At 43.0% G+C, this 22,298-nt stretch overlaps 1 long non-coding RNA gene across 1 annotated transcript in view; it reads right to left on the reverse strand.

Moving 5' to 3' along the window:
- Positions 1-22,298, reverse strand: part of LOC111824039 — a 72,255-nt gene that overhangs the window by 12,638 nt on the left and 37,319 nt on the right. The window contains exons 4-6 of the long non-coding RNA XR_002827146.1: positions 17,314-17,414; positions 9,816-9,904; positions 6,249-6,488 (exon numbers count right to left, since the gene is read on the reverse strand). This is a non-coding gene — a long non-coding RNA (uncharacterized LOC111824039). The remainder of the gene's footprint in view (positions 1-6,248; positions 6,489-9,815; positions 9,905-17,313; positions 17,415-22,298) is intronic.

Genomic DNA, 22,298 nt, shown 5'->3' on the forward strand with positions numbered 1-22,298 from the left:
TTATTGCTTCATTTAATCTTCACAATACAAGTGTTCCTACTATTCTTTTTTTTTTTAAATCCTCACCCAAGGATATTTTTCCATTGATCTTTTAGAGACAGTAGAAGAGAGAGGAAAAGACAGAGAGAAGCTTTGATATGAGAGAAACACATTGATTGGTTGCCTCCTGCATGCACCCTGGCCAGGGCCGAGGCTGGGGAGGAGCCTGCAACAAAGGTACATGCCCTTGACCAGAATCAAACCCAGGAACCTTTGGTCCACAGGCTGACATTCTATCCACTGAGCCAAACAGGCTAGGGCCATACCATTCTTATTTACAGAAAATGTTAAGACTCAACAGAGTGAAAAGACTTGCCCAAATTCACCCAGTGAGGGTAGAACCAGTGTTCTACATTGTTGGACACTACCCCACTCAGAGTTTCAGTGAGAGAAGGAACTAAGAATAATAAACTCAGGGAGAAAAAATGAAATGGAATGATCCAGGTGGGAGCCACAGGAGCAAAACCTGATGACCACACAGGGATGACGACCACAAGGTAGGGGTGGAGAGGAGGATTCCAGAGATAAATTTCACGAACTTACAACAGTGTATGAGACTGACTGAGACATTGTCTAAGGAAGAGGGCAGAAGCCAGGATGTCACAGTGACCTCTCCCCACACACAAATCCCCAGTCCGTGGCAGGGGTGGGGCTTCTCCTCTGCCCAGCTCAGGCTTCTGCACATAGCAGGTGCTCACTGAACATCGCTAAGTGGTCTGAGTAATAAGGCTTCTCTTTTTATCTCCCCACCCACACCCACCATAATTTGGAAGACTTTCCTTGCTCTTAAAATTCTGAGGAATAAAGGATACTGCTTCTTCCTTCCTCAAAACAAAAGGAAGATTCCTTCCTGACAATCCAGTTTTGTTTAAAGTAATTGATTAATCCTGATAATTACTCCATTAACTGTACTTTAAACAGCAGCTCCCACCTCCATTCCTCCTTCCTCCTCCTTCTCCATACACTGAAGTCATGATGTCTAATTTAGTTCATCATCATAATTTCTACCCACCGTAAGCTGATATCATTGCAAGCAAGCACAGCCCCAGACTACTCTGAGACAAAGAGGCAGAGACCCAAGAAAGAAAATCAAGGCCCATATTCATGCCCCCTCCATCCCTGCCCAGTCACTTGCCTATTGTCCTATGGAGCCTGCTCTTTTACAAGAATATCTGTGGTTCAGAAGTACATTGCAGAGATACAGACAGAAATTCCTTATTTCTACAATATATTTCAATATATATAGATATTTATTTATTGTATTCAATATATACTCAATCTATATATATTTATTGTACTCAATATATATATCAAGAGGAAATGCAGGTATTGGTCTTGTTCCCTCTAATCAATTTATGTATTTGAGTTGTTACAAAAACAAAAGACCAGAAGGGTTAAAATATCACAGAACGTTCTGTCCTCATTACTTGTGTGAAGTCCCCACTGCATCACAGGGACAGCATGTTAAATCAATAGAGACTTGAGCTGTTAATTTCCAAAAAGGAAGAGATGATTGAACTAAAATAGCCCATGTCGAGTCTCTGCCCACTGGGAATGGAAGTCCCTTTATTTTCAGGTCTTTCTACAATTAGGTAAGTTCCAGGAAGATTATGAGCCACTTTACAAAAATTTCTGATTTTTTTTGGGGGGGATGGAATGGGTGGGGAGGGAAAACTTTGCTGACACAAAAGCTTTAGTTTTTTACAGCACTAATTTTACAATAAGGTGATAAGAGGTGTAATCGGTGTATATGTAGGTGTATGTAGGTGAAGTGTGATGAGGGTGGGGTGGGGTGGGGCTGGGGAGATGGGGTCACATCAAGGTCAGTAACAGGTAAGCCTCTTGCCTGTTTTTAATTTCTTTTTCTTCCTTCCCTGGGCTATGCCTCTGCATTGAAAGTGGAGGGGAGGTGATGCCACTTTCATATTTTACTGGTCAGAGGCCATCTTTTTCTAATTTCTTTCCAAGCAGAGACTTGCATTGCATAGGCTCATGATCAATGACTTTTGATCTGGTTTGCATGATCAAATATTTGAAGGGTCTAATGAGGACCAGCATGATAAAATAAAGGCCAGCTTTTATTTGAAGACATTTCCTGATACCACTCCTTGATGGGTCTATTCCTGTGAACTATAATAGGTGTCATCAGCCTGATTACCTTTTACATATACAGATTGTGGAAATTCACAGAGTATAGAAGTAGGCTTTTTTTTTCTTCAAATAAATATCAGCTGATTCTAATTTTTTAATAAGAGTCCCCCCCCCTTTTTTTCTCATTCTTATTTATGACTTCTTCAAACTAAGAGTCTGTTGCAGCTGGCTGGGGATTCCTTTTTTTTTTTTTAATCTAAAATAAATTCCTTTCATTCTTAGAATGGCCATGAGCTCTAAGCTGCCATCTCTGAGCTATTCCGCAGGAGAAGTGAGCAGCAGTTCTCCATTGGCTTTCCCCTCTGTGGTGGCAGTGGATATGAAGGGAAAGGTGTTCCTCCACCTCATCACTTCCCAAAGGAGCTCCCTCCTCTCAAAAAGCAGCTGGTCTCCTCTGGCAAGGGGTGAGAGGCAGGCTGAATTTTGAGATCAGGAAGGGTGTCTATAGCTCCTTTCTTTCAAACCTTATCTTTCCGTGTTCCCTGCCATTTGGTCTGTGGATGGGCCAGCTCCAGTGCTAAGCTAGTTCTCACCAAAGTAGGTAAGAGAGTAGCAGCCACCCCCACCCACCACCATCCATTCCCTCAGTTATACATGGGGAACAGTCTAGAGGCCTAGATGTGAACTTAATCCACACCTCCTCCCTCTTCTGGGTGGGCTGCCTTCATGCTAGACTGATGATTCTCAGTCTTCCCTGCACCAGAATTCTCTGAAGAGCTTTTAAAATGCCCAGTCCTGAATCTATCTACTTTAGAGCACTTGAAACCAAACCTCTGGAGGTGGAGACCAGGCAAGTATGTTTTCAAAGCTCCAGAGGGAGAGGTGAGAATGTGCCTCCTATTGTCCAATGCCAGCTTAAGGCACTTGGCAAGTCAGCCCCTTTGAGCCAGCCTTTAGTAATGGCCCTGCATGCAGTCTTACTGAGACCACCCACATTCACTTTCCGTCTTTCTTGTCTCACTCTCCATTGGTCCTGGGTGCTGCCTTGCTCCTGTCCACTTAGCACAGTGGTTCTCAATCTTCCTAATGCCACGACCCTTTAATACAGTTCCTCATGTTGTGGTGACCCCCAATTTCATTGTTACAAATTGAACATAATTAAAGCATAGTGATTAATCACAAAAACAATATGTAATTATATATGTGTTTTCCGATGGTCTTAGGCGACCCCTGTGAGAAGGTCGGTCAACCCCCAAAGGGGTCGCGACCCACAGGTTGAGAACCGCTGATTAGCATTTCCTCTCTAGACTGAATCTGGTTTTAACTCCATTCAACTCTGTCATCTCTCTGCCAAGATGGCAGAGGCCACGGTGACCCACGTAAGCTTCTCTCAGAATTGACCACAATCCTATAAGCCTATTTGGAGCTTCTCTTCCTGTATTCCCTTCATCCAGCATTTACTAAGCATCTAACAGGAGTGAGAAATGTCCAGCCCGCTGGCTGCATAAGGCCCACGAAATTATTTGGTCTAGGGGTGAGTTAATTAAATGTTTGAGCAAATATAGCAGCTAATTTTAAGTAGATAATTTTGAATGGCCCCCAAATGATGTTATAAATATCCAAATGGCCCTTGGCAGAAAAAGGGTTCCCCACCTCTGAATGTGTCCAGTTCAATGCCAAGTGCTTTGTTTTATTACCACGTTCAATCCTTATGACAACTTATGAGGAAATATCATTTACAGCTAATGAGATAGAGATCCTGAGATAATAAAGACCTTGTTCATGTGTCTTATTCCAGGTCTGGTTTTCAAACACAGGTCTGGCAGACTCCAAAACCCATGATCTCCACATTGCCACACTGCTCCCAGTGGAAAAGACCTGGTTTCTGCCAGGACGTGTTCACAGTCTAGTCAGGAAGGCACACACAGGAAACAAGCACGAGGGCCAGAGGGAGACTCTGGCTATGGGAGCAGGTAAGAGGGGCATCCACCCAGAGAAGAGTCCTAGAGAAGATGATACTTTGAATTGAACCCCAAAAGATGAGTAAAAGTTATTCACATGAAGAACCCCATATATACACAGATGTGGCATCCAGAGAAATCTAGGCTTCCTCAGGGACCTTAAGAAGTTCAATATGGCTGGAGGAGGATGTGGAAGAAGAAGTAAGAGGTGGACAGGTAGGCAGGGCAGGTGAGCCTTTAAGCTGGTGAGTTCTGCATTTTATCCTGGGGGCAGTGAAGATTTTAAGTAGAAGAGAGATAAAAATCAAAGTTGCATTTAGAAGGAAGTGCTGGCAAAGGACATGCATGACTAGAGGCAAGGAGAACAGTTAAAAGGTTATAGCACAAATTCTGGTGAAATTGTGATGGTGACCAGGACTAAGATATTGCCAGTGAAACAGGAGGGGACAAAATTAGGAGCTATTTAGAAGGAAGATACGATTGGATTTTATGAAAGACTAAATATGGTGAGTGAGAACAAGGAAGAATCAAGAATGAATCCTTCCCTTGAAATAAAGAACATAGGAAGAAAAGCAGGTTGGGGGAAGCTGTGAGTTTCTTTGAACATGTTATGTTAAGGGGTCCAGTGGGCAGCTGGAGATGAAGGCCTGGAGTCCAGAAAAGGTCTGGACTAGATTTAAAGTAGGAAATCACCAAGGTGGTCATTGACTCCAAAGATGTAATAAGGGACCCTGATAGAGTGGGCAGAATGAGGAGAGCTGCATCAGCAATGACCACTAGAAGGGAGCCCACCTTCCCTCCAGAATTTGAGTATTATTCTGATTCCTGGACTGCTTATTCGGGCCCTGAAACACTTGCCTGCTTGCCAGTATCTTTCCCTGAAAGAAAGCGAACTCTTCTTTATGCCCTCATATATTTGCCGATACCTCCACGAATGTTCAGCTCTTCCAGAACCACATCTCTGCTGGATCCAATTCCTGCATGCTTGCTGCTGCCCAGAATCTCTCCCTACCTTACATCACCAACCAAACAGGACACTCTAGGACCGTCATTTGCCCAGGCTTTCTTTTCCCTTTGGGCACTGTATCTTGAACCGATCAAGCTCTGTTGTGGGCCAGTCTCTAGAATCAGGTTAGTTCCTTCTGGCCCAAATCCTATACCCTAAGTGGGCAGGACCCTCCCTGTTTATTCTCCTTCCCTTTTGGCCCAGGGCTGTGCCCTGGTCCAGCATGCCTCACTTCACAGCCCATGGAACAGCAAAGCAGGCCCCTGAAGATGCTAAAGCTGAGGCTGAAGCTGATGAAGGCGGAGGTAAAGGTTTCTTGGTCTATCCAGCTGCCTGGAGCAGGGGAAGAGGAAACACAGCAGAGGCTAACAGAATGGAAAAGTAGAACACCAGAATTTGCTCCCGAGGGAGACTGGCTGTAGAATACCTTAAATTAGAAGTCTCAAAAAAAAAAATGTGTTAGGGATCCCTGTTGCCTTGGCTGGCTCCGGGTGTGGTTCTTTCCAAGGGAGAACGATTGGTGGAGTTTTTCCAGCCCTATAATTCTACTTGTGATGAGGTAGAATTAAAGCTGAAATGTGAGTTCATAAATTGCCTAGTTGGTGCATAAGATTTTAAATCTCCTCAAAAAAGTTAAATACAAAATCATATTAAACTCCATATCCATCTACCTACAATGATCTAATTTCCAAATTGAGTACAATTAATTTTTAATCCTAGGTCAGCTTTCCCACCGCCACCTGTCTCTCTTGTCACAACCTCCCCCATCAGATAGTGTGTGCTCAGAGAATTCGAGACCATTTTAAATATTAACTGGAGCCATACCTACCTAGAAAGATGAATCCACACACACGCCTTCTCTTCTTCCGCCTATTATTACTAGTATAGTTACTCATATATTTCTAAATGTAGTTCTGGTTAAAAATAAATTCTGTAAACTAGGAATGTGGGATATGCCTGCCTCCACAAAAATTCCTTTGTTCTCTGTGTAGAAGTGAGCAGAGATGCAGAAGTACAAAGCCAAGCCTGCCTTTAAGAAAAAGATACTACACCAGTTTTCAGCATCTGTGTATGTCTTCCTGTTAGACGCAGGGGTCACTGAATTTGGAGGAGAGATCTGGGTGCTTCCAGGTTTTATAGCATAGACTTACTTCCACAACTGCTCAGTTTTGGATGGGCAGAAATTCCATAAGGGCACAGGAATAGACAGGCATGGCGGGCTAAGGCCGGTTATCACCAGGAAGCTGACATGACGAAGCATCCTCCAAGAGCAGGCCGACCAGGGCTGAATCAGCTAAGTCAGGAAACTGCTGTCAGCATCTTGAGAGGCCAGGGTACTCCTGGAGAGAAGCTCTTCAGATGGAGATCCTCTGCTGAGTGAGGCCTTTTGTCTGGATGAATTGAACCATGCATATTTTTAATGAGCTTTTGTTCTCCTTAACATTGGAGTTCTCATCTTCTATGACAGACCCACTCACCCTTGGGGACAGGAATACCAGCACAGATCCTTGAAGAAAGGAAAAGGAACTGGGCAGTAAGTCCTGGGGATATATGATAGATCATGCTCAATGAAAGTAGAAACCAAAGAGGGTTGCTACTTGTTCGATACCATTCTAAACAAACCCTGGGTTGTTCACATCCCAGGATTACTTGCAATAGGCAACTCAAAGGTCCTGAGCCTGAAGGGCAGCTAACAACAATATAAAGCTAAAAAGGAGAAAACTGATCCTAGAGGCAGCCATCTGTGAACGTCGCCCACCAATAGTTCCTAGAAGCTACCAAATTTGTGTTCACATGTGCTGGAACCAGTACTGTCCCTGAGACCTTCTGAAGAATCCAATGTTAGCTGCTTAATAAGTGATCTAAAATGTGTGACTGGAGAAACTGTAGTATTGAGGGTGTAAGCCTTTACTTTTTTTTTTTTAATATATTTTATTGATTTTTTACAGAGAGGAAGGGTGAGAGCTAGAGAGTTAGAAACATCGATGAGAGAGAAACATCGATCAGCCGCCTCCCGCACATCTTCTACTGGGGATGTGCCCGCAACCCAGGTACATGCCCTTGGCCGGAATCGAACCTGGGACCCTTCAGTCGGCAGGCCGATGCTCTACCCACTGAGCCAAACCAGCTTCGGCAAGCCTTTACTTTTACATGGCCCCTAGCAAGTGGCATGGAAGGTCAGCTGATCTTAGAATCTTTAATGGAGACAAAAACTTCTGACTGAAGAATGACCCATTTGGGGAAGATAAAGCTGATGATAGGAATGGGCTGGGCCTAGACATTAGACTATCTTTTCAGTGAGTCACACGTTAGAGGGCATTCAGGGGCTGAAAACGTGGCCTCTACAAAAAGAAATTAGATCACAAGTACAATACTTTTAACCACAAATACTGCAAAGGAAAAAACTTAAAGTAGTCAGTAGTGAAAAAACAAGGCAATTATTAACATCAGGGAAAACAAAAGGTAACTTTCTTTGCATGTGTATAATGATGTAAACACCAAATATTAATTTAACCAAAAATTATATCATTATGTAGGAAGGATTAGAGAGTTAAAACAAAGGGATTGCTTAAAAGAGTGCTAAATCTTCACTTACCATAAAAGGATGATAATACATCTAAATTGCTGAACCAAAAGAGAACAGCACATGTATATTACTTAATATATGGCAATGTGTAAATGCCAGAAGAAACAAGAAGACTAAGGGGAGTAGGAAGGAATGAGGAAGGAAACTGTTGAATTTCATTAGACGTTTAATGCTATTTGACTTTTTAAATTATGGGCATGTGTTCATTAAAACAATTTCTAAGTGATCTTTCTCCAGAAGGACAAGACAGAACAGAACATCCTAAGAGTGTGTTGAAAAGGCCAATTAACGTTAAGCTCCAAATGCACTATATAACATAGGAAAGATTTAGGAAGCAAGAGGAAGGCCTAAGGCTCCTTTAGTTGATTTAGGCACAGTTTGATAACAGTTAAGTTTAATATCAAGAGTACTTAATTTGTACCTAGGTCTTGCATGATTTTAAACCTTGTTAATGCTTATATAATATTTACAATAGAATTGATTAAAACTTTCTTTTTAAAAAAGTAGTTTGGGAACAGAAATATACTGAGTGGATCATGCTCTATACACTATTTCTTTAATTGTCCTTATAGGAAGAATGGCTGACCAGTGGACCTATGCATCCATAAACATCATTGTTATTTATCACGTGCCAGCTACCTAAAGAGCAAGGTATTGACTAGGAGGAATTAATCATCTTCCATAAGATTTGAGACTATGATTGTCATGAATTTAATCCATTTCTTTCTTCCTAGCTCTTTTTCAGAAATGCTAAATATAAAGGAGTTTGCCCAAATTTTTCTTTTGATGGCAGGTGACACTGTTTAAGTAAACATGTTGTCACATTGAATGGATGACTAATGTGGAATGGACCTTTATTTACCCTTTATCAGAGGATTCCTTAATCTCAGTGCTGTTAACATTTGAGGTCAGATAATTCTTTGTTGTAGGGGCCTAAACTGTGCATTGCAGGATGTTTCAAAGTATACCTGTCCTCACACACTAGATACCAATAGCATCCATCCTCTCCAGTTGTGACAACCAAAAAATGTCTTTAGTAGCTCATCAAAGATTTAGGTTTAGTCTATATTACTAACTGCAGCAAAGAACATCCAAACAGTGATTAAAATTTATTATACCACTCTGCATCTGATAACTGAGACATGTTAAGTGAGAAGGTTCTCCCTAAAGTATAATTAGACTATGTAAATTACTTCAGTATTTTTAAATCTGGAATAAAATTGAAAATGAAAAGAATCCCATCATGACATCCTAACACACTGGTTAAATCTTTCTCCAGGCAGGGGAATCTTGCTCCCAAAACCTTTATAATCTCTGCCTCAACTGAGCTTGCTTCAGCTTTCAAGAAACCTGGGGTAGAACCCAGAGGGGTTTGAGCAGGCAATGGCACTCCAGTGAGGATTCCTGGCCAAAGTGAGTACGACTGGGTCTGGGACATAAATAGCTGCTTCATCATCAAAGCCTCCTGCCCAGGAGAAGGCTTTCATGAGAACTCAGGCTCATTGTGTGAAAATTCAGATGACTGAACTATAATTAGCCCGATTAGTCAACATTTTAATTCATAGGATTCTGGCTTTGATGTGTTCCTTTCTCACAGAATCAAAGCTAATAATTCTGGAAACATAATTGGGAGCTGAGTGCCAGCTTGAAGCTTGGGGAGCTCCCTCACCTCTTTGGCAAGCTCGGCTTCCAAGACAGCCGCTTCCTGGCCATGAATGAACCTGGCCCAGGCACCTCCACCTTGCCCTTGAGCTCCTTGCTTCCCAGGACATTTCCTGAGCACCTTGTCTCTGTGAGTCAAGATCACTAGCATTAGGTTCTAAATTTAGTGGTTGACAGTAAACTGTGATGTCAGTATCTCTAAAGCCTGAGCCCATACATTATAGGTGCTCAATAAACCTTTTTTTTGGATGTTGCTAAACGAACAATGGAGCAGATCATTGACTGGTTGCTTATCCAAGAACCATCCTTCCTACTTCAGGAATAAAAACCCGATTTAAACCACCAATTGTCGTGATTGTCTTCTTGATCAAACATAAGCACATGAGATCATTCTGGCCAATGAAATATGATAAGAAGTCAACTGGGAGGATTCTCAGAAAGATCTTCTTGCTTAAAAAGGCATACATACCAAGAGACAGTCCTCTTCTGCTATTGGATGTGGTTGTGTTTCCATGTGACACCTAGGACTGTGCCATCTTGAACCAGGAGGAAGACTATCTGAGGACAAAGAAGATAAGCTAAGGATGCATCAGAGAGATAGAAGAATGTTCAGCCTCTCTGCCATTATTAAGCTGAAGCGACTTCTGGATTTCTTAAGTAGATGATACATCTTCCTTATTGTTAACCTATTCTCAGTTGCATTTCCTGCGGCTTATAACTGAAAACATCTTAATTGATCTAAGTGATTCACCAGATTTTTTTTTACACAGGAAGGGATTTATGTGAAAGGCTAGCCTACTGGGAACTTTATTATAACCACTACTACTTACTGAGCATGGACCACACACATGCTCCAGAACTGTATGAACACTGACTCTAAATCTCACAAAAACTCCATGAGATGATGTTTATTATCTGCATTTTATAAGTAAGGCAACGGAGGCTTTGAGAGCATAACTAAACTTATGCAAATCACCCAGTTACTATACAGGGCAACTCAGATTCAAACCCAGATACGGCCTGACTCTGTTTTTCTCTACATTCTACTTCTCATTAGCTTTTCCAAAGACACATTGGAAGAGATGAGGATAAACACACACAGGAAGGCTACGTTATCTTATAACTTATTTCTGTGTTATAAGATAGAAGGAAGAAAGGAATGGATATTATATCTCCTGAAACTGCCTAAATGGGTAATGAAGCCACTGTCCTCAAAACATCCCTTACCATGCATATAAGCCTAACCAAATGGACACAGACACCAGGGGGGTGAGGGCACAAGTGGGGGAGTGGCAGGGCAATGGGGGGATAAGAACACATATCTGCCGAAACCGGTTTGGCTCAGTGGATAGAGCATCAGCCTGCGGACTGAAGGGTCCCAGGTTCGATTCCGGTCAAGGGCATGTACCTGGGTTGCGGGCACATCCCCAGTAGGAGATGTGCAGGAGGCAGCTGATCGATGTTTCTCTCTCATCGATGTTTCTAACTCTCTATCCCTCTACCTTCCTCTCTGTAAAAAAACCAATAAAATATATTAAAAAAAAGGGACACATATGTAATACCTTAATCAATAAAGAAAAAAACACCTAAAATGCCACCTTTGTCATATAGCAAGATTTCTTTTTTCTACTTAATCCCAGTTATTTATTTATCTATTTTCCTGTCAATAAAATATTGTTTTGATTATAGTAAAACAACAACAACAACAATCCTCTCCGACATTTTGACATTGGGCCTCCAAATTACCTGCAAACCTGGTCATGGCACTTATAATTTGTAAAGACCATTACTGGCTTCTTTCAAGCATATCTCACCTAGGAACATCCTGTCTCTCATATTCATGACATAGTCCCTGAAGACAGGATTAAAAAGATTTTAAAATCCTAAACAGAAAAATATATTTCCTGTGCCCCAAACACTCCCCACTCCCTGCCCCAACATACGAAAAAGGGTACCCAGTAAAGACAAAGAATACCAAGTGGTGCTAAGCTCTTGGGACTAAGCTCTGGTCCCAAGTCTGATCCTGGTTTGTTCAAGAGAAGACTGATTCTGGAAAAGGCTTAGAAAGTGCTACAGACTGAGTTTTATTTTCTGGGGATCCTGCAGGACATGAGTGGGGAAGGGTAGGGGTTTCTTCTACAAAAAGCCCTAATGGACCACTGTGCCTCCTTATATGACCTTGACCGAGAAAATTAATAAACCCCATATCCTCCCCCCTTCCATTTTCTTCCCTTGTAAAACAGGAATAATAAAGACTAGTTGACCATAAAATCCTAGATGAATGTCAGCATCTGACTGCTGTGAGCTTCCAGGCTTGCACGAGACAGACTAGAGATCATCCCTGTACCATCGCAGTTTCTCCTTGGCTATCCCACCCTTCACCAACTCCCATCAGCCTCATGAATCTAATGGTCATCAAAGTCGGAAATTTCTTCACATTTCCTGAGCCACTGTAAAGAACTGATAAATGAGCTAATCTCTGCACACCATACATCCCAGAGCTCACATGTAGCTGGCTTGCTGGCATGGCATGCTGACAAACCTGGAGAGGTAGGAGGAGATCCAGGCTTCCTGGATCCAGGAGATCCATGGAAGCCTAGGCAAGAAGATACATCAACATGAAGAGTGTCATCCCACTGGGCCAAATGCAGCTAAGAGGCCAAGAATGTGACCATTAGATGAAGCAATGTGGAGCTTATTGGACCATGAGAAGAGCAGTTTGAGATTGAAATGCTAATGGACTGTGTTAAGGAAAGAACAGGAGGGGAAAAGAAGTGTCTACAGACAACTCTGAAGAAATTTTGCTTTGAATGAGATCAAATAAATGGAAGAGAATGTGCAATCAAAAAAAGTTTAAGATAAGAGATATTAGGGCATCTTTTATAGGCTGATGAGAATATCCATTCAAGAGGAAGAAATTGAGAATGCAGGAGAGAGAAGTGATATTTACAGAAGGGAACCCTCTAGGAAGGTAAGAAGTGGGGGTACTTTATTCTCTCAGTGTGAGATTTTTCTGGTAACTTATTTCCTCTACTCTTCTGATGGACATATGTTCCATGTGCCCTCACGTGGTAGTCTAATCCAGGACAGAGTCATGCTAAGAGCTTCTCTTAGTGTTGCATACTGGTTCTAGGATCCAAGCTGTGGCAATCTTCTTCCAGTTTGCTTCCTGATTTCCCAGTGTACTATCCCCAAGATCTTTTCAAAGGTCAAAAAATTAATGTCTGAGCTCCCTCAATAATATAACTCTTAATATGGGCCAAACATTGCATTTATTATCCCACTTACTGTTATTATCCCACCTTACAGATGGGGACCCAGAGGCAATGAAATGTTAAATGACCTGCTAGAGGTCATATATCTGGTAAGTGGAGGAACCGGGACTTGAACCCAGTCAGTGTGGCTCTGGAAGCTCATCTCTTTAATCTCCCCCATATTCTGTTTCCTCCCTTTGGCTCTTCTTCCAGAAGGCCTAGGATCCTTTAAACCCATAAAACTACTTGTGGCTTGTCTTGACCCTACACACACACACACACACACACACACACACGGCCTGTCCTGAAGCCCTTCTAATGAGTAGTCATCTCAATTCACCTGCGACTGGTCCTGTACCCATAAGAAATGCTTCTCATACAGGGAGGGAGGCCTGTGAGTTGCTGCTTTCCTATTTATATCTGGTCAGAGCTGGGCAGGAAACAGATGGCACACTCAAATTGAGTAATTTGAGGAGAGTTGAATAAAGGGACTATTTACAAAGGTGTGGGCAGGATGTAGGAAAACCACAGAAGTAGTGTAATAAGTAACAGCTACTTGACCACCCCTAGGCTTGAAGGGGTAGGAAAGGTGTGAACACCAGGACCTATAGAGTGGGCCCTGTGTGGTTCACCACCTGACAAGAGCTGTGACCATGAGTCAAGAGATGGAGCCAGACCGGAGGTGCCCTCTTTTCACTCCCTGCCCTCCCAGGACTCCCTCATACTTTTCTTCCCTCTGATCTCCTGCCCAGGGCTTCCACTTGCTAAACCCAACCAAAAACCAAAAACCAAGGGAGCTGGTTGATACAGTTTGCATGTAGTGGATAGAAAAGAGTGGAGAGTAGATCTAGAAGGGCAAATAGAAGTATCTACCATACTAACCAGGTTACTATTTAGGGTAAAGAATGGGGTTCTGGAGCCAAACTGGCTGGGTTCAAGTGCCAACTGCCTCTTATTTGCCACATGACTCTGGGCAAGTTATTTAACCTCTCTATGCATTAGTTTCCTCATCTTTAAAGTGGGCTACCTAACAAGAGCTGTGACCATAACACCAACCTCACAGAGCTGTAGTAAGTGTTAATCCTTAATTTTTTCTCATTTAGATAACACAGCACTTAGCATATAGTAGGCACTCAATAAATACTGGTTCCTTTTCTTTCTCACCTTCTTCAGGTTAATGTATAGGAACGAAGTCTTCAAATTTACATCTAGCCCTATTATATGTACTCAGTATGTATTGCTTGATTGATGATTGAAGGGACCTTTCTTTCCTTGAGGTCTCAGAATATCCTGTAAATGACCCATCCAATCTCTCCTAAGAGCCTGCAACAGTTAAATTGTGGCTTCAAAAGTTCTTGATATTGCTGACATGGTTCTAGCTCACTTCGTGGGTGGCTGCAAGGTTACTAGAGTGTTGGCCTTATAATTTATTAAATTGTACATTTGTTTTATGCTATTGTCTGCATTTGCTTAACAATTTAAAAGTTTTTAAAAATATGTTCTAAATTTCACATAACCATAAAAAATAAAAATATTTCATTGTTTGCTTTCCCTCCATTTGGTCTTTCCTGTGACTAGATGGATCTGAATCATCACCAGGTTCTTGACAAAAGGCATTTGAAAAGGTGATTTTACTGGTGATCAGTGGATCTAGGACCACTTATTTCTTCCTACTCATACTAGTATATTTCTTCTGAGGCTGGGTCTAATGCTTGTCCAGAATGTACACCTGAAGGCAGCTATAGGGTATGCTCCCTACTCTGGCCCTTTCTTTGAAGAACTCCATGGTTCTTGTTGACTGGCTCCAAATCCCTGCCCTTGGATGCACCCTGAACAAGAGGCTTCCTCTATCAGCCTCTTAAAAGCTTGGAGTGCTGGGGCTCCTATATTCTACCAAGCACCTCTGTCATGTTGCCAGGCCTTGTCCCCAATCCACTCTTAAGTAGATGCCAAAGTGAAGGAATGCTTTTCCAAGCCATTTACCTGGCATTCTCCCTCTCTATTATAACGTCTCTTTCAAACCTTCTTTCATTATGTGCTTTCCAAAGGAATAAAAAACTCCCTATGACTATAAACTCTACTAGACTCAAAGTTCCACAGTGGTAGAACTGTATCTTTTCATGTTTTTATAACCTATATTGCCGGAGTCATTGACACAGATTAGAAGCTCAAGAGAAGGTTGTTGAAACGAACTGAATTGAATTTTCTACCCCTTCCTGCCTGCATGAAAAATGTCTATTTCTCCAGGCCAGCGTGATCACTTCAGTGGGTCGCACACTACTTGAGGGAGAGGGACTCTGCCTTCTCTGGGAGTTGGTTTTTAACTGGCAGCTGCAGCAGGAGTGTGTACAAGGATGAAATGGGAGGTGGACAGGGAGGATCCGGCACTTAAGAAACTTGGAGTCTCATTTATTTTTAACATTATTCACAGATGACTTTCTATCTTTCTTCTTAGCATGGATGCTTCTACCCTCTTCTTGTAAACGAGTGCATAGCTGAGGAACTGTATTTGTTTATCTTGCTTCTTGAACAGTCACAGATACACTCCCAGCCCCTTTCACCCCCTGCCTGCCAAAGCTGGCCTAGTGCTTTTGATGTCTTTACTTTTGCAAAAATGACACAGGGCCTGGAGATGAGAGAGTTCGAGCTAGGACATTCAGCTCCTCGGTGCCTCACTTTCCTCCTCAGTAGCCGGGAGTGGGAGTAATAAATAAGGAGTAAGAAAGAAGTGGAGCTTGCTGTTGGGACGAAAAGTTCCAGCCTGTGAAACGTGTGATTTATGGCGATGAGACATTCAGATCCAATTCCTGGGTGAGGGCATCTGAGGCAGGGGCCTCAACGTGTTTCCCTACCATAAATCAGGACACAGATTGACCTAATCAGCTGTTTTCCTTATTCCTCCAAGTTCCAAAGTGCAAATGCTTTCCTGCTGAGTAGTTATTTTAGAAGAGGGAAGGGGAAGTAAAAAGCCAGGCTCCTTAGGGCCCTCGGGGGCGCTGGCGATGCTTCCCAGACACCATTGTAATATCTAGGATCTCCTCGTTCCCTAGTTAACGCCACCCTCGTGCGGGCTCCGAATCTAAAGTGACCTGAAACAAGCTCAGAGCACAGACCAACGCGTAGCTTTCCCATCTCCCAAAGATGAGATTCCAAAGGTTTGTAAATAAATACTCCCCACAGCAGAATTTCATTGTCAAGAAGGACAGCATGTTTGTCCCGACGCCCACAGGAGGGCCTTTTGCCAAAACGAATGGGAAATCAGTGGCCCCATTAACATCCTGTGATCTTAGATCTAAAAATGACCCGGACTGGGTAAACAAGGTGACGTAAGCGGCTGGGCAGGGAGTGGCTCTCTACTGCCACCTGGAGGAGAGCGTCCGCAATGGCGCAGAGGCTCCCGGCTGCGAGAAAGCGGGCCTCGGCCGGCTGGAACCAACTGGAGAAAACGGGTGCGAGCTGGGAAAACGCCCGGAGGGTGGGAGAAAACACAGGAGGCTAAATGGAGAGGAGAGAAAACTCCTCTGCAACCTCTGCTAGAGGAAAACGAGGTCTGTGTTATCCAGGCCACTGGGCGCTGTGGCGTGAACCCTGCTGGCTTCCTCCTGGGAACACTGCTTTTATAAAAGGACTCGGGCACCATAAACTCTCGTTAGAAAAAATTATAGCTAAAGCTGCGTGGGGACAAGATCGCAACGCTGTAGGCCCTTGTTAACAACTCTCAGTTTCTGAAAGAAAAAAAAAAGGAGAGGCATGGATATGCTAATAAAGGGCCACCAGATTTTCTGTTGTACTTTGGGCTTCTCTGTGACTTAGTGGGGGAGGGAGTGCAGGAGTGTAACAAAAGTCCTAATTTACTTTCTTGTCAGACTAATGTGAGAACGAGGCTGCAAAGCTTTCTGCATTACGCAACCCCCATGCTGGGAGCTGCCCCAGAAATGTGCTGGGGGCTAGATCAACGGGGTGTTATTACTTTCCCTCCTGTAGATGATCCACAAAAGAACAACAAAGAGTTGATTTTTAACTTGTTAAAAACAAAACAAAACCCATTTTATTTGGGGGTTAGTCAGTTCTTGCTGTGTTGCAAACCACCTCTAAATCTCTGTAGCTGGGGACAATAAACATTTCTTTTTCTTGCTAATGGAGCTGCAGGTCAGCCTTGCTCTGATCTTAGGCTCAACTGGGTTGGCTGAGCTAATCTGGACTCCAGGCTTAGGGTCAAATACAGGTCTGCTCCAGTGATTCCATTTCTGGACCGAGATGAAAGGACACAGTGACTACCTGAGGCATACTCTTCTGGCAGAGGGTGGAACCGTTCAAGAGGCCAAGTCAAAACAGGCAGACACATTTGAAGCTTCTGCTTGTGTCATATCAGCTAATATTCCATTGGCTGAGGCAAGTCCAACATCAACGGGGGGTGGAGGGCAGGGAGTGGGATATACCTTGCTTACTCTAGTTGATCCAGAGGGTCATTGTCTGCTCACAGGAATATTTGCTTCCTGTGGGAGAATTGCAAAGTGAGGATGGTCTAGATCAGCGGTCGCCAACCTTTCGGACCTCAGGGACCACCAGTTGGCAACCACTGGACTAGATAAGCCTTATGTATATTGGTGGTCGCCAACATGAATTTAATATTGCATAATAGACACTTCTAGTTCATTTCTCTTTCTAGTTTTACCCTCCACTTATGACATTATGTATTCAGGGACACAATACCTTTGATCATGGCAGGTCTGCCTTATGGACATTCTCTCATGACAGGATTTTTTCAAAACTCCCTGTACCAGAAGGGTGGACATTACTGATGCAGGTATCACCTGTGGAATGAAAACAACAGGCAGAGAGTCTTTAAGAAGGCAGCATGGTATGTTGAGAAGAGCACTAAATTTGATAATCAAGAAACCTGGGTGTCTAATCCTGATTTGCCAGTTTTGGAATTTGGAAGGGTTGGCAGAGACCAACAACCAGTTGCCTTTAAAGCCTTGTTTAGTAGCTGGACTTTATCCTGTGCACTGGGGCATGACAGGGTCGGATCAGAGTTTTTGAATAAGCCTTTTGGCAACAGTGTGGAGGGTGGATTGAAGGAGAAACATTGGATTGGAGGCAAGGAGGTGGTTAGGGTATAGTCCAGGTGAAAGGTAATGGGGACATAGACCAGGAATGAAGCACTGGAGATGGAAAAAGGAATGAATAAAGAGCCTTTAGGAGCAGAACTGACAGGAAGGACTTCAAGACAATCAAACATGAGAGGAAAGAAAGGGAAAGAGGAGTTAAACATGAATCGAGGATTCAGAGGGCATCGCACAAATAGGAGTTATTGTTTCTCAAACTCTTGTTGTAACTGCATAAATGTATGTGTATGCATGGGTTGGCAAGCACTGTAAAATGGATTTCTTTCCAGGGCTGGTGCCCACCTCCAAAGTATACAAAATGGACTATATCAGTGTTTTCCAAACTTCAGTCATTTGCATACCTTAGTCACAATTTTTGTCATATTCAAATAACACCTGCATTCTTTTGTTCTTTAAATGAAGTCATTTTTTTAAACCTAAACACTTACTGCAGGCTCATCCTAAAACAAAATCATATATGTGAAATCATGACATTTATGTGCTAGTTATTTGTCTATACATATTGAAACAAATACAAGGCTATTAAAATTAAAACGTATCTGTACAAGGGTTGGCAAACGTAGGTTCACAGTTATTCATATGGAAAATAATATAATTAATCTATACTAATAAAAGGGTAATATGCTAATTAGGGCAGATGTCTTCTGGACGTACAGTGGCTGCGAGGCCCGTGGCTCATGGTGGCCTTGAACCCTGGCAGCTGTGAGATCCGGGGCTCACAGCAGCTGTGGGCTCACGGCAGCCGTGGTCTCAGGCAGTCGTGAGCCCTGGTGGCTGAGAGGCGCGGGGGTCAGGCAGCCATGGGCTCAGGCAGCAGTGCCAGCAGCAGTGGAGTGATGGGGGAGGCACCTTCCCCTGATCAGCCGGGTCGCCTCCCAGAGAGGGAGGCCAGACTGCAGCTTAGGCCCGCTCCCCGGGCCTAAGCCGTCAGTGGGACATCCCCTGAGTGCTTCTGGACTGTGAGAGGAGGCAGGCTGGGCTGAGAGAGCTCCCCCACCCCCAGTGCATGAATTTTTGTGCACTGGGCCTCTAGTAAATAATAATATAATAAACTGTTTATCATACTCATAACTATAAGCCTACTTTTGCCCACCACTGAAAATTATCAATAATAATAATAATAATAATAATAACAACAATAATAATATTACTGCCCATGCCCTTGGCTATGTGCAGGCCAGATTTATGAAACCCCTGATTATACTGATTTTGCTTTCTATGCCCTCCTCTTGGTTTCCATTCAGATTGTATCAGTGTCCAGCCCTGGATGGCAGATCTCGTCATTGGCAAGGCCTTGTCCCACAGGCAGTGATCTTGAGCAGAGCTGGGCTTGAGGTTGTCTTCCAAACAAACGGGGGCTGTCCTGGAATGTCTTTTTAACTCAATGAATCCTATCTGAAAGCCACTGAAAGAGCAGACAAGCCAGATGAGCTGGGCCCCTTGCTTTCTGCAGCCAAGAATGCAAATGGGGCCATGGGGGCTCCCTCTACATCTCCAGGTTCTTCCTGATGCCTGCCCAGGGGCCACATACACAGGTCTGAATGTGGAGGGTTGAAACTCAAACTTTTTTTGTTCACATTTGATGTATAAAGATCTCTATAGACTGTTTCAAGGTAAAGTTAAATTAATTCTGCCTTAATGGGTTGGATGACAGGAGGCGTGTCACTAAAGCGCTCTGAGCCTCATTTCCCTGGATAAAATGGGGGACTAGGCTGGTGACCATGAAAGGGTCTCACTCTAACATCTTACTGTGCTCAACAATTTGGGGACAGTTGTGTTTCTTCTTTGAATTCTTTATTCAAGTCCTTGCCCTTTTTCTCCTTTATAGGATTGTTTGTTCTGACATGTAAAACTTATCATCATTGTATGCAAACGTTTTATGTATATTGTGTCCTTAATATTGTGTCATTAATATTGCAAATATTTCCCCCAGTCTTGTTTCAATGGTTGTTTCTGTGAGAATAAGGAGACACCCCCCCTACCCAACTCCATGAAGATATTTTAACTTAAAAAAAAGAAAAGCCCAAACTGACAATCTTTTCCTCAAGGTATCTGCTTAAAAAGAGCTTCCTTATTCCTAGATTACAAAAATATGCACTCAGTTTATCTTCTGGAAATTTAATAAATTCATTATTTTATTTTACAATTTTAAACCTTTTAAAATGTATTTTATATAAGGAGTGAGATATTTTTTATTTTTTATTTTCTTTTTCAAATAGGTGCCCCATTTATTGAACAATCTATCCTTTTTACACAGATTTGAAATATATTATCTTTATGAATTTTTTAAAAATCATGTTATCTGCCCTAGCCGGCTTGCCTCAGTGGATAGAGCGTCAGCCTGCAGACCGATGGGTCCCAGGTTCTATTCCGGCCAAGGGCACATGCCTGGGTTGCGGGCTCGATCCCCAGTAGGGGGTGTGCAGGAGGCAGCCGATCAATGATTCTCTCTCATCATTGATGTTTCTATCTCTCTCTCCTTCTCCCTTCCTCTCTGAAATCAATAAAGAAATATATATTTTTAAAAAATCATGTATCCTATATAATAAAAGGCTAATATGCAAATAGACCAGATGGCAGAACAGGAACAACCGAACAACCGAACAATCAGTCACTATGACGTGCACTGACCACCAGGGGCAGTGCGGAACATGGCAGGCATCGGCAACCAGCAGTGGCGGCGGGGAAGGGGCAGCCCCAATCGATTGTCCTGCAGGCAGGATGGTGGAGCAGGTGAGGGGGTGGTGCCAGGCCACCGTGGGGTGCCAGGCAGGGCTGCAGGGCTGTAAGGCTGGGGGCACGAGCTGGGGCTGAGAGACTGGGGGCACGAGCTGGGGCCTGATCCCTGCAGGCCACCCCGAGTGACCCCATCCATGCACAAATTCATGCACTGGGCCTCTAGTTTTTATATATTTTAACATAAAAATAACTATTTTTAGGAGCGGAACAAAAGTCTTAAGTGAAAAAACAAGACATAGAGAACAAAAGAATGGTAATGTTTGAGGGTATGAGGCAGTGGCAACTGGCCTCTAAATTTTGTACAGAATCCCTGGCCTCAGGAATACTTTACCCACAATGTAATACTTTTATGAATACCTTATCTATTTTAGAAATATTTTCACTACTGTTTGCCCTATTTCTTTGCCTGCTCCCCTAAAGTTATTTTGTTTGTTAAATAAAACAAAACTGGATTCTCTAATAGGAGTAAGTCATTGTCTGTCATCCAAAGTGAGGAAAAAATTTGAAAAACAAAAATTTGAGAATTGGTACCCTAAGGTAATATTCCCAATGCTCCCCCCACCTCCTAGTCATCCCCCCCCCACACACACACACACTTCAGAGCCTTAAGCTAGAGGAAGAAGGCTCCCAGAGTAAAAATGAGGCAACGGCCAATGGGTTGAACCTCTGAAACACACCTGTGGGCATCCCCACCCCTTGTCCACTTATAGAGTCAGCCCTGCTGTGCTGCTCTGTGTTTTTGTGTCCCAAGTGTCATTTCTGATTGCTGGAAGGAAAGTGGAGTTGGGACCATTATTGGGAGCCAATGATCAGAAGTGCTTTTACCAGTTGAGTAGAACATAGACAATCCCTGCATCGCCAGCCTGCTCACCCTGCTCCTCCCCCAGCCACCCAAGAGGAGGATGATTGAGGTCTCCCTGGCTCGCAGGAGATATCAAGTATTTTCCTCAGGGTACCTATCAGTGGACTCATTGACTTGGGGTTTCAGTTCCTACTCCCAAGCAATTTTCCCAGCAACAAAAGATTTTTCAGTCCTTTTAAATTTATCTACGGACACAAACTATGCAGACCATTCCGGATATAAGCTATGTGAGCAACAAATAACAAAGCACTAATTGCATCTAGTGGGCATAGAATTTCAGTGACTTCATGTTGGCTAAATATAGGCGAACACTTGGTGTGTAGTGCGTGCCAGGGAGAACCATGATGCAATTATCCCCTCCCCTTACTGGAAGGGGGAGGACAAGGGTCAGAAGGCAAGAAGGAGATTGCCTCATAAATGGTCACTTGTAATAGCCTCAAACTCCACTGTGTCCATGGTTTGTACATACACACCCCTCCCCCCAAGACAAAGCAAACATTACTATATAGCTTTAAAAGAACATAAATACTAAGCTTCTGACCATAATTAAAAATAATTGCTTTTGTTTTAAAATTTAATTGTTTCCATTTTCTTTTTAATCTTTATAGCAAACTCACATACACCTTAAAACATTTAGAAATAAGTAACTGCTAATTCTTACTGAGCAGTTAACAGATGCCAGGCACTGCCTGCTCTTGGGGCTTTACATTATCAACTCATTTAATCAACACAATAAGTCTCGGAGCTGGGTATAATCATTAATCTCTGTTTTACATTCGAAAAAGAACAAGGGATGTATTGGGTTCAGCACCTTGCTTAAGGTCATCTAGTTAGAAAAGGGAAGACTGGGAGTTAAACTCAAGTTTGCTTGATATCAAATGCCATGCTCTTAAACTCTAGACCAGTGCTGTTCAAAAGACATATACTGTGAGCCACATATGTAATTTAAAATTTTCTAGTAGTCACAT

Source organism: Myotis lucifugus, unplaced genomic scaffold (assembly GCF_000147115.1).
Source record: "Myotis lucifugus unplaced genomic scaffold, Myoluc2.0 scaffold_6, whole genome shotgun sequence".
Taxonomy (NCBI): Eukaryota; Metazoa; Chordata; class Mammalia; order Chiroptera; family Vespertilionidae; genus Myotis; species Myotis lucifugus.